The sequence below is a fragment of the Camelus dromedarius genome, chromosome 29 (assembly GCF_036321535.1).
Source record: "Camelus dromedarius isolate mCamDro1 chromosome 29, mCamDro1.pat, whole genome shotgun sequence".
Classification (NCBI taxonomy): domain Eukaryota; kingdom Metazoa; phylum Chordata; class Mammalia; order Artiodactyla; family Camelidae; genus Camelus; species Camelus dromedarius.
The window spans coordinates 24109434-24122051 of NC_087464.1; the positions used below are offsets into that span (position 1 = coordinate 24109434).

The 12618-nt window shown below is 53.9% G+C and overlaps 1 protein-coding gene across 1 annotated transcript in view; it reads right to left on the reverse strand.

Annotated features, from left to right (window-relative positions):
* Positions 1–12306, reverse strand: part of CD276 (CD276 molecule) — a 28994-nt gene extending 16688 nt beyond the window's left edge. Inside the window, exon 1 of the mRNA XM_031440869.2 lies at positions 12241–12306. The gene's annotated coding sequence lies outside the window, so the exon portion shown is untranslated. The remainder of the gene's footprint in view (positions 1–12240) is intronic.
* Positions 12307–12618: the final 312 nt, after the last annotated feature.

Consider the following 12618-nt stretch of genomic DNA (forward strand, 5'->3'; position numbering starts at 1 on the left):
CGGCGTTCCCAGGAGGAAGTGCACAGGAAGCACCCCAGTTCAGTACAGCGCACTATGTAAGGTAACGGTGAGGGCTATTTGGAGGCACCTCAGGGACATGATAACCCTAAAGGTGAGTCCTGACAAATGACGAGCAGCTCCCCGGGTGGACAGGCTGGGAACGGTGGCCTCTCTCCAGCCCCAAGAGACTGTCCTCCTGGCACTGCTTGTCTGCCTTGCGGCCAGATCTCTTTGGAACAGTCAAAAGTGAGCCCAGAGTTTGGGTTCCAGCCCCAGTTCTGAAACTTTACTGTGCAGTCTTACCAGGTGACGCCCCCTCTCTGAGCTCGATGTTCCTGTCTATAAAAGAAGCGCTTCACCAGATGCTGGTGGAACTTCATGTACCACACCCCTAAGGCCCAGCCGGCTAACTGCCACGCAGGCTGCACTGAAGCGTACAGAAGGGCTGTGGCAGGAACCACTAGTGTTCCCCTTACATCTGTCCTCCTCCTGTAGAACATCTCCTTAGGCACATGGCCACTAGGCTAAAGACTACAGATCCCAGCCTGCCTTGCAGCAGGGTGTGGCCATGTGACCACTTTCTGGCTAATAGGATGTGGGAGGAACTGATGCGTACCACGTCTGGGTAGTGCCTTTAAAGAGAAGGCGCACACCCTTTCTCTTATCTTCCCACTGGCTGGAATGCTGATGCGGTGAGCCCTCGAGGGCCATGCTGCCAAAGGCAATACCCTGGGGACTGCAGAACCCAGGACAGAAGGCCCCCGAGGGGTTCAGTATCAGCCTTGGACATCCTTGGACTGTCACATGGGTGAGAACAGGCATCTATTCTAGCGTCACTGTTATTTTGGGTCTTTCTTGCAGCATCTGAAGTGGCTAATTTAGGGGACCTTCCCTCCCTTCCTTTCCTGCCTTCTCTTCCCTCTCTTCCCACCCCATGAAAATTGCTACTGCTCAGAGCAGCAAAAGGAAACTAAACTAGGTGTTTCAAAGTATGAACTGAACACTGTCTCATCAGAGACGCTTAGTGATACCTGGGCCCAGCTTAGGAGAAATTTCAAGGGGAGCTGTGACCAGGCTTGGGGTTGTTTGTATGGGAAGGAGAAGTGAAAAGGGCCAAGGATGTGCTGAAGGCTTCAACCAGTGGGTGCACAGGGGCACACACAGAGGGTGGGAGACGGTTCCAAATCATCCATGCCAAAATGCCTACGGACCCCTGGGCACATGGGGCTGGAGCCCAGACGGGATGGGGGAGCTAACCCTGGAGGCCGAAGTCGGGATCACCGAGATAGGTCATAGAATGAGGAAAGCCCTCCCTTCCCCCAACAAGTTCTGGACAAACCGCAGAAGTTAACGGTCAGGTAGCCAAACGGGAGCCACTCCCACAGCCTCTGTGTGCCCCCTCTAGGCAGGGGCACCCACTACCTCCCAGAGAAGCAGCTCTCATCAGTGGAAGGCTCTACCTTTTTTGGAGACAAAACCTGCCAGCCCATTATCAATCCTCGTTCGACCCCGTGGACCACACAGAACATGGTGCCCTCTCCCGTATACCCGCCCTGCAGGCAGCTCTCCCTCCCCCTGGTGGAGGGCATCCTGGGCAGCCATGCCACACTGTTCACCAAGACAACCCAAAATAATAGACTGTCCAGTACGTGGCCAGCGACCAGAAGTCATTTGCTCCCATTGCTGCAGACCCACGTCTCTGCCATCCTCTCCTGAAAGATCTGGGAAGGGGAGGAGCTGTGCAGGATGTTTCATTTGTTACGATTACATTCTCCCTGGTAAGCTAAGTCCATCACTCCAACTGCTATGATCTTTTTTTTTTTTCCATCTGTGGCCAAATACACATAGCATGAAGTTTACCATTTTAACCATTTTTAAATGTGTAATTCACTGGCATCAAGTCCGGTGTTATGTAACCACGCCGTGATCTTTTGAAGTGCTGTTTTGATGGTTCCTGGTGCGTAGAAAGTGCTCAATAATTTTTTGGTGGATGAAGAATAGAACAAATGAGTGTCATCTGAAAAGGTCGCCCTCCTCTCCTTGCTTTGTTTCATCAAGGTCCTCGGGGAGAGGACGGGAATGGGAAAACCCTGCGGCACTAGGGTCTGCCCCGGGTCAGCCTCTGCCCGCTATTCAGGGCTCTGAGGTCACAGGTCTTCCTACCTGTGCTGCCACCCCGCTGCCCGTCTGTCTTATTCCCAAGCGTCACTGCGTCTGGCGGGGAACCGGTCGAGTCGAGAAGAACCAGGCAGAGGGCTCTTTGGAAGAGGGTGGGCTCTTCCTCAAGGGCTCAACTGATCATTGGATCCAGGGCTTTGTCAGGGATGAAGGACACGGTTACCAGTCTGTGCTTCCCATAATCTACCTTCTTCGCCATCTTCAGTCTTCCAGCATTCATTTACCCATCCACGCAACAAACACGATGCAGGCTTACAGCAGGAATTATGGGAGTGGAGCAATTCACTGGAGGAGTGGGGAGGCTCAGTGAGGACGTCACAGAGCAGGAGACAGTCCAGCTCTCTGGCTCAGGTGGCAGCACCAGCCACGTCCCAGGGAGCGAGCCCCCACAGCACACTCTGGAAGACGGGGACAGCTAGGAGAGGCTGTCAGGAGCTGAGGCAGGGAGGCTGTCAGGGGTGGGTCAGGGATCCTGGGGTGATTCTGTACACGGGGGAGGCTGTGGCGTGCTGCGACCCACACCTCCATGCCGTCTTCTGTCTGCCCTAGTCGTCCTGAAATATTCCCAGTAGCTTCTCCGAGACCTCACCTCCAAGTCCACTCAGCACCAGGACAGGCAAGCCCAGGGGCCAGAAGGTAAATCCATTTAAAGCAGATTATCACCTCCCCACCTGGCCTGAACTCCAGTTCCTTCTTGACAGCTTCTGGCCCTCCTTTCCTTGACACAGAAGCAAAATGGATGCCGAGCAGACCTTCTCTGCCTTCAGTCGTCAGTGTTGACACTGACACTTTGCTCCACACCCTTTATTCTAGAGTGCCCCTCTCTCATTCTAGGCTGGCTCCTTCTGATAACGGGTCTCGGCTTGCCTGCAGGGAACCCCGTCCACAGGGTGCGGATGGGGCTGACCCCAGCCTCAGGCTTCAGCACGTGACCAGACCTGACTTACTGGAGAACCCCTGCCCTGCCCCCGCCAGTGACTTGCGTGGGAATAAGCCTGTGAGCCTAGCCACACCGGATCAGAGACTTCCCAGGGCTTTTCTGCTGGAGCTCTCAGAAAAGACTATTTCTTGCTGAGGTGGCTAAAAAGGACGTGGTCTGGGGTTGTTAGCAATGAAGCTGTCAGCTAGCAACAATCTAAAGAACTGATCCAAACAAATAAACAGAGGCGGAGGTGAAAGCAGGAGGGACACAGAGCGCTGAAAACACATTTGCGCCCCTCTGCCCGAAGCAAGCTGCACACCGAGACCGCCCAGATACAGGAGTAATCTCTTCTTTTCATTCCTTAAGCCAGTTTGAGCTAGGTTTCTGTTACCCACAACTGAATGAGTCCTTGAATATACATTCATTCGAGTATTTAAATATTCACTTAACTATTCACTGAGTGCCTGATAGGCAGGCAGGGGAGCAGGGGACAGAGAGGTGACTAAGCTGTGTCTGTCCCCAAGGAGCCTGCATTCCCACGGGGACGTGCACAGGGATCGCCACAGTTCAGTACAGTGGGAGCTCCTGGGCAGTACCTCAGAGACAAGATAGCCCCAAAGCTGAACCCTAAAAACTGACCTGAGGTTCCCCAAGTGGTCAGGCTGGGAAAGGCCATTCCAGGCAGCAGGAGAAACCCGTGCAAAGGCTGTGCCATAGGAAGCAGACGGGAAACTGGAGGAATTGTAAGCAAATCAGGATGGGCTGACGTGGGGTTTAAGATGGTGGCCACACAAGGAGGAGAAGCTAAGGGGCAGGCCAGGGCCAGAGCGGGAGGTCATGGTGGGGTTTTGTTTGTGGGTGGTGGACGGGGAAAGGGTTTTAGGTAGAGGAGTAACATTATTGCCACAGGTAGGCCCAACCTTTGATGCACTGATCAATGTGTAATTTTAACCTTGCTGAAGAGGTTTGAATTTTAAAGGATGATTTTTTTTTTCTCATGTCTAATTTTATTTATTTAAAAAATTCTTTAAATTGACATATAGTTGATGTACAGTGTTGTGTTTGTTTCTGGTGTACAGCATAGTGATTCAGTTATACATACATAAATATTCCTTTTCATATTCTTTTTCATTATAGGATATTGAATATATTTTCTTGTGCCCTACAACAGGACCTTGTTGTTTATCTTAAAGGATAATATTTTAAAAGGGCAATGGTTTATTCAAAATAAGAGGGTGGCGGATGGAGAGGTTGCAGGCATCAGAGAGTTTTTTCTAGATCGTATCTTCCTGGACATGCTGAAAACAGCCAACTCGGCCAGTATGTGGACCTACTGCTGGTCCCGGTGTAGAATCGAGTCAGGCAGGGCTCAGCAAACTGCTTCTGTGAAGGTCTGGACAGAAAATGTCTTAGGCTTTGCAGCCCTCCCATGTCTGTCTCACCTCCTCGACGCTGCCCTTGCAGCAGGTAAGCGGCCAGGGACAGTGTATACATGATGAGCAGACCTGGGTTCCAGTAGAACTTTATGGACACTCGGAATTAAATTTTCATGAATCACATGATTTTTTTCAACCAGTAGTAACGTGAGAACCATTCTTAGCTCGTGGACTGTACAAAAACAAGCGGCAGAAGGTCTGGCCCGGGGAACAGCTGGTAGGAACCGGTGAACAGAAACACCAGCTCCTCTCTCAGACACCCAGGTGGCGACACAAACGGGAAACAGTCGGGAACTGGTACAGTAATTAGGCTGCATCTGTGTGATGGGATAGCACACAGCCTTTCAAAAGAACAGGCACTAACATGGAAATGAGCCTGTGACCCAGGTCATGCGAATAAAGTATCTTGCAGATTAGATGACCTCATTTCTGTGTTACATTTACTAAAATGTTCCCGTGGCCCCATATCTGGTCACCTACCTCTCCCCATCTCCCACCGTTCAGCGCAGGCCCGTCCTGCTCAGGCACGGAGCCCCCGGGCGCTTGCTCCCAGACCTTCTTCTTCCTTGCTAGCTACTATTTTTTCCTAGATGACTTCATCTACTCTCGTGGCTTTAAATACTATTTATATGCTGGCAACTCCCAAATTTACTTCTCCAAGTCCACACCTCTCATCTGAGCTCCAAACTTAAACCCAAGTGCCCCCTAAACATCTCTGTTCGAGTGACTCACTGCCGTCTGCCTCTGAATGTGTCCCTCTTCAGACTGTTGATTTCTCCCCTAAACCTGTTCCTCCCCAGCCCTTCCCACTTAGTAAAGGCACCGTCCTCCATCCTTGGATCAAGCCAGAAACCTGACTTCTCTCACCCTTGCAATCCATCACCAGGAACAGCCGTCCCTGACCCCAGAACATATCTCAGGGCTCTCTGCAAGCTACAAATCCAGCCCACGACCCACTTTTGTTCCCTTTACCAGTTAAGGCGGGGTTTACCTTTTTAAATGGTTAGAAAATCAAAAGAAAAAGAATATCTTGTGACAAATGAAAATCACAAGAAATTCAGATTTCAGAGTCAGTAAATCAAGTTTCGCTGGCTCCCAGCCACACTTCGCTCATGGACACAGTGTCTGTGGCTGCTTCTGCTCTACAGCGGCAGAACTGAGGAAATGCAATGGTCACAAAGCCTAATACACCACTTACGTTCTGGCCCTTTACAGAAACAGTGTGCCAGCCCGATACGGCTTCCCCCCTTTCCCTCCACCTCTGCTTCTCTCCCTGGTCTGCCAAGCCGCCATCACCTCTTGCCTGCATGACTACAAGCGCCTCGTCACTGGTCTCCCCGCCTTCTCTCTTCTCCCCAATACCCAGTTCTCCATTTCAACCGAGACTCTGCACAGCAGCCAGAAAAACTGCTAGAAAAACGAAAGTGCATCATGTCATCGCTTTCAATATCTAATCAGCTCCTCCATGGCCTTCAGGGCTGTGCCTGGTCCCGCCCTGCCCACCTCCCCAGCCTCACCTCCTCCTGTTCGCCCCTCGCCACAGTGTGCCTCTTCCAATGGGACCCTGTTCCCTACCTCACAGGGTTTTTGAAAACAGTTCCTTCTTCATAGATGACATCATAAGGGTCACACTGGCAGAAAAGCCGGGTCAGAGGTATGCCACTGTAAGGTCTGTCATAGTACGTCTACCTCCCGAGCACGGAACCATGTCTGCTTTATTTACTATTGTATCCTGACTGCTAGCAAAGCCTTGGCACATAGTGAGTGTTCAGTGCATTGTTTGATGAATGAATGAGTGAGTGAACAAGTACATGTGTGTTTAGATAAATAGAGAGCTGGGTGGATGGATGTTTGTATACAGGAAGAGGGTCTGGAGCAGTGAGAGTGAACCCAACCCTAGGGCTTAGGGATGAAGGTAAGTATCTACTTCCACCTTCTAGTTGATGCAGTTCTGTAACTCTGACAACGAGCATCTAATTCTTTTGTATTAACACAAGAAAAAGGGGAAAGAGTAACATCAAAGATTCCTGTGGGTTTTAGACCAGGCTGTGCCACTCACTTGCTAGGCTCCCTAGAGCAAGCCCGCTGGGCTCTGCACCATCTCAACCCTCAATAGAAGGTTCTGGCCACCATCCTGTGCTATGACCGTGATCACATGCGAGGCTGATATAGTCATAAGAAGCTTCATGGAAGAGGTGAGCTCTGCTGTTTTTCAGAAGACAACTCTGGAGTCAGAGATACAGGTTCAAATCCAGACTCTGCCACTTCCTAGTCATGAGATGTAGAGAAAACACCTTTGAGCCTCAGTTAGCTCATTTGTGACACAGGAATTATAAACTCTACCCTCATAGGATGATTATAGGACCCAACTGAATAGAATTATCTACACTGACCTCGTTGGTATTGGTGCCCTATAAGTGGGTGGGCATCTGTGGGAGAGTCAAGGGGATGCCCAGAGTGCCCTGGGAATCCTGCTGGCCTTCCTTTTTCCTGATAATGAGTCAGTTTGAGCCTTTTATGTTCAAGGGTGTCCACTGGGCACCAATCCCCAGCCTCGTGATCCCACCCAAGAGAAGAAATCAATTCTTCCTCTCAAAGTGATTTCTGTGTGAGTCAAGACAGCAGTGTGTCAGTAGGGCCAGGCCGGCAGAGTGGGGCCAAGGTTTTCTTGGCATCCTCGGCCTGCTTCCTTTATGGCTTTAGGAAGAACAAAGAAGAGGGAAAACAGGCAGAGCAGAGCCCCTGGCCTCCCCAAGCCAGACCATCCCCACCGAGGCACCCTCTCCACACTGACGTTGGGGCTTCAGAACTGGAGGAGGCAAAACCAGAGAGAACACAGACATCTCAGTGGCTTTTGCTGCAGCAGCTGGCCTGCCTCTCACCCCCTCTTCTGGCTACGGGGCCGCCACAGAATGAGTCTGCAGCCCCCAGGGTTCAACAGCCACTTGACAAGGCAGATGATACCATCTCAGAACCACAAGTGTATGCAGAGGCTATACGCGTGTGCACACACATGCCCTCCATCAGGAGCTCAAAACCCTGAACTCAGAAGACATCTGGCCAAAAGACAGGATTTGAAGGAGGGGGTGGAGAGAGGAAGGGAAGGCATGAGGGAGCACGAGACCAAATCAGAGGGCGGGTCCCGGGTCAGGCCCTGGCAGGCCTGCGGGGCACATCTGCAGTCACTCAACCTCCGCTCCGTCCTGCCAAGTGCCCACCTAAATATGGCTGGAAATCCCGTCCCTTCCAGAAGCCCTCACTCAAGGAAGGACCACTTCCTCCAGAGGTGTTCTGCCTAACACCTACCTCCACAGTCATTACGTCTCTACCCTGAACGAGGTTCCCCCTAGCAGAGCAAGCCTGCAGAGCCCCTCCACCTAAGCACCAGCCCCTCTGGACCTCCAGGGGTTCCTCCTCAGGAGTTTAACCGGCTCCACCAGACCTCACAGCCTGAAGGCCTCTTGGCGCTCACCTGTCCAGTGCCCATTTCCATGCCCACTGCACAGGTAGGACCCTGAGTCCGTTGCAGAGATGGGAATCTGAGCCTATAGAAAGGGGATGTGGGCGGCCCAGAGGCCCACACTCAGTCTTAAGTCACTGTCAGAGGTGACTGAGAGCCAGCTCACAAGTGCCTCCAGGCCTCAGCTCCTTGCCTGTTAGATGGAGCCATCGGGCCACCTCACCTGCACCCGGCACAGCGTGGGCTCAGGAGCAAGCAGCCCCAGGTTCACATCCTGACTCAGAAGCCTTGCTAGACACATGATCAAGTACATATGACTTAACCTCTTTGAGGTTTGATTCTGCATCCCTAAAAAAGGGGTAACAACCTCCACCCCACAGGGCTACTGTGAGAATAAAATAAGACGATACACAGAGAGGACTTAGGAAAGCACCGAGCACATGAACAGTGGTGACAATTATTACTGCTTTTGTTATTATTACCATGGGCATGGAGACAAGGCCTCCTGCGACCCTCTGCACTGAGCCTCCCCTTTGCCTCCCACCCAGTCTCCCCAGCCAAGACCTCCTCTGTCAGCCTAAACATCTAGGTCCCCGACCCCTTTCCAGCTAGAACCCCATCAGCACCCCAGCTCCAAAGCAGCAAACGCACAGTTGGGCTCCATCTCTGTGTCTGGTTTATCCCTGGTGGTCCTCTCCCCCTTCCTCCCCCCAGAAGCCAGGACACAGCCACCAAGCAGTGGGCGCGAGTGGCTACTACCCCTGCTGCTGCCGGGATCCCCCACAAGCACACATTCCGGTGTCTCCCCCACAGAAGGCCCCATTCCTGGGAGCCTATGTTGACTTTAGGGTGACCGGGGAGCCCTGCCTCCCAGAGGTAGTGTCTCTCCCTGCTCCCAGGCTCCCAACAAGAAAATGTTTCTCAGTCCCTGCTCCCAGTGGGTTCCTTCCATCATACCTTCCCTATGCTCAGGAAAGCCAAAGGCCCAAAGGCATGAGAGGCATCCATCCTCTGGACCACAAAAAGAATGAAGGATGATGGGGGCAGCTGGCTGGGAGCACTGGTCAGAACTGGAAGGAACAGGAGGGACTCCTGGAAGGCATGAGTGTGCTGAGGACCAGGCCTCTGGAAGAGTGAGATCTCTTAGCAATGGTCCAGCTGGGCTGCAGGGACAACTAGTCTGGGACACCCAGGTCAGGCCTGCCCTCTCTCCCAGCTCCCAAGACGATTCCTCTCTGCCTCACTGTGGGGACTCTTAGCACATCTTGCCAGGCTCCAGAACAAGGGGTGAAGCCTGTGCCTGCCTCCAGAGTGGCAGAAAGAGCCAGTTCCAGAGGCAGAAAACAGCTCAGCTCCAGCACTGGCCAGCTGCATGCCTTTGGCCATGTGACTTCCCGTTTCTGGGCCTCGGTTTCCCCATCTATGCAATGGAGCTAATGATACCCTACTTCACAGGGCTGCTATAATGATTAAATGAGATGATATGTAAATTAAGCATCCAGCACAGCCCCACCCCCAAAGCCTGAACACTCAATGTTCCTATCTGGAACCTCGTACTGCAGGGGTGGCAGAACTAGGGGTGGCAGGCAAAGGATATATAAAGCATGTGGCCCTCTCCCAGATGTGTGGTCCATTTTGAGCCATGGAGACCAAAGGAAATTTCTCAAAGATCACAGGGACCAGTTCCCACTCTCTTTGTGCTCCCCCAGGCCCTGACTATGCCTCCCATCTTGTGCTGGTGGACCTTCCTGTCATTCCTGCCCTGGGAGCGTGGGAAAAGAACACCGATGGAAGTGCCCACCCACTCAGAGGAGAAGCTAGCTCATGGCAGTGACATCATCCTGCCTGCCCTTCCTCCTCCTCTCCTGACCCCATGACTCAGGCCCTGTGTGGTCCTAATCACAGAGGCTGCTTGAATTTGGGTCATTTTTCTTCACACAGCCCAAACCCTCCATGTCCAACCAAGAAGCGGCCTGCACTTGTTCTACCATCCTTTCTAGGGGTCTCTTTGGGTGCTGTGGAATCTCAGCTCACAGCTCCATGATCACACTGTGTCTCTGACCCCAAATAGTATTGCCTAGCTCAGCATCAAACCCAAATCCTGTTCCAAAGAATGAAGACTGACGACTCCAGAGAAGGGTACCATTGAAGGGTGGAGGAATTCCCACAGGAAGGTTCAGAAGTCAGCCTCAGCAGAATAAGGACACTGCCTCCTCAGAAGGGACCACGCTTCTATCTGTCCTTTCCACAAACATGCAAGCACCTGGCCCGACTGTCAGGCATCTGAGTGTCTCAGACATTCAGCCACCCTGCTTCCATCGGGTGCCCAGAAAGAGCTGCAGAGGGCCAAAGACAGGAAGCAAAAGCAGTTGTCAAATCCCAGCGCCCTTCTCTCCCTCGGGCTTGCTTTCACACAGGCTTCCCATCTCTAACAACCTGGATGGTCTGATCTCTTGGAACACAGGAGTCTGCACTGAATTGGAAAGTTCACTGAAAGCAGGCAGGAGAAACCACCAGTGATGCCATTGAAAAAGAAAAGACCTCCAGAGTCAGTCGTGGGACCCACAGAAGCATCACTGAAGCCACTTAGTGCAAAGCTCACCCCCTCAAGAGTCCCCTTGCTGTATAAGCCCTTAGTGCAAAAACTGGTGTTCACAGGGCGGATCTGAAGTCACGAAGGAAAATTTCACCGACATCAGAAGCGCCCTGATATCAGACCATTATGTATGTAACACAGGGAGGAAGGATCCGATGCTCAATGGTTAACATAAAAGTATCAACGCTTCATCTCAGGAACTCCAGATGTCAGGGAAATGTACTCACCCCAAATATTCCTATTCCCAAAAGAGCTGGAAGTGCGAGCCACCACTCATACCCACAGCCTCAGAGCCCTCCACCCCTCTCCACTTAGATCACCACGCTGCCACTCAGATCAGCCCAACCCATCAGACATGTTTAGACTTCAATTTCCCTCAGCCTCCGAAAGCACCCACCTAAAGTGCAGGCCCCCAGACTACAAGCAAGGCTGCACGGCATCAGATTTCCTAGGGATTTCTGGGAGGCCAGAGAGAATCAGAGAGGAGGCTGAACTAAATAAAGAACTCTCTTGGAAAAGCTTCATTACTTTCTAATATAGAAACTAACTGCTAAAGACAGGCATGCAAGAAAAGGACCTAGGGCCTTAATTTAATAGTGAAATCAGATTCATTTACAGTTATCCAAGTACAATTTGAAGGTAAATAGTTTTTCTCAATTAAGTCAAACAAACCCTCCCCACTCCCCAGTCATTTGTGCTTTCCTGTTTGCTTAATGTTTTCTTCAGCGATGGATCCATATCTGAGTCATCCATCACACATTTCTCATTAGGGCAGGTTTGGCTTAGAAGTAAATCCCCTTTTCTGGAAGTTCACTGCCTTAGGCCCCAGACCTGCCAGTTTGCTAGCTAAGCAGCAGTTGAGAACTTGGGACACTGGGATTCAATCCCCTCCGCTCTAGTGTGCCCCCAGCCTGGGTCCCCCCCCCCCCCCCCCCGCCACCACATTCTCCATCCCCTCCTTCCCCACCATCTCCCTGAGGTTTCCAAGCCCAGACTGCCCCACACCTGCTCCCTCGTGTTCTGCCTCTCACCCCCGACACCTACTCACCCCTTCACCCAGGCCAGCTGTCCCTGCCTGTCCTCGGAATTTGTCCCCCTCATGCCCACTGCTGCATGTGGCAGTCCTCCAGTCGCCCACTCCATCCTTCGGGGCCAAGCAGCGTGGACCCCCCTCCCCTATCTAACCACTCCCCCTCCCCTCCCTGGCAGCTCCCGCTCCTCAGAGCTGGTGGTCAGGTTAGGGTGTTAGCCTCCGCAGCCCGCCCCCCACCCTCCACCCTCCGCGTCCCTCCCAGCTCCAGCTAGCGGCTTCACGAAGCCTTCCAGAATCAACACAATGACATCTGCCTCTGTCCCCCTGCACACCCAGGCCTCCAGATCACAACCACCCAGCCAGCCTGCTCCAGCGTCTTTCCGGGTGAGGGCAGGTCCCACAGCGCCCCAGGCCCCGCCGGCCGGAGGGAAGGCGAGGCCAGGCTCGGGGCGCGGTTGGATCCCGGCGGCCCCAGAGCCGGGGTCCCCGTGCCGGCGGCGCGGAGGCCGGCCCGGCCCCGGGGAGAGGGCTGGGGGCGTGGGCGGCGCGGGGCCCAGCTCGGCCGCAGACAAAGGCCGCCCCCGCCCGCGCCGGGCCCGCCACGCAAGCACTCACCGCGCCGCGCCGACTCCCGGGCCTCGGGGACGCGGCCGAGCGCTGCCGAGGTGCCGCCGCCGCGGGGCCGGGCCCGAAGGGGGGGCCGGGGGCGGCCCCGGGAGCCCGAGGGGCGGGGCGGGCCGGAGGAAGCCGCGGGCCGGGAAGGGCGGTGCGGCCGCGCCCCGGAGGCCGGATTGGCCCCGCGGCAGCCGCGTGGGGCGGCGGCCCGGAACCGCCCCTGGCCGCGGCCGGACCCCGCGGGCGCTCCGGCGAAGGGGCGCGGGGCTGATCCCTGCCCGCCCCGACTCCCCTTCCAGGCCGCTGGCGGCAGAGCTGGAGCTCAGATCTGGCCGCCTGACCCCCAGTCCAGTGCTCTCTGCCAGCGCCAGGCTGGTA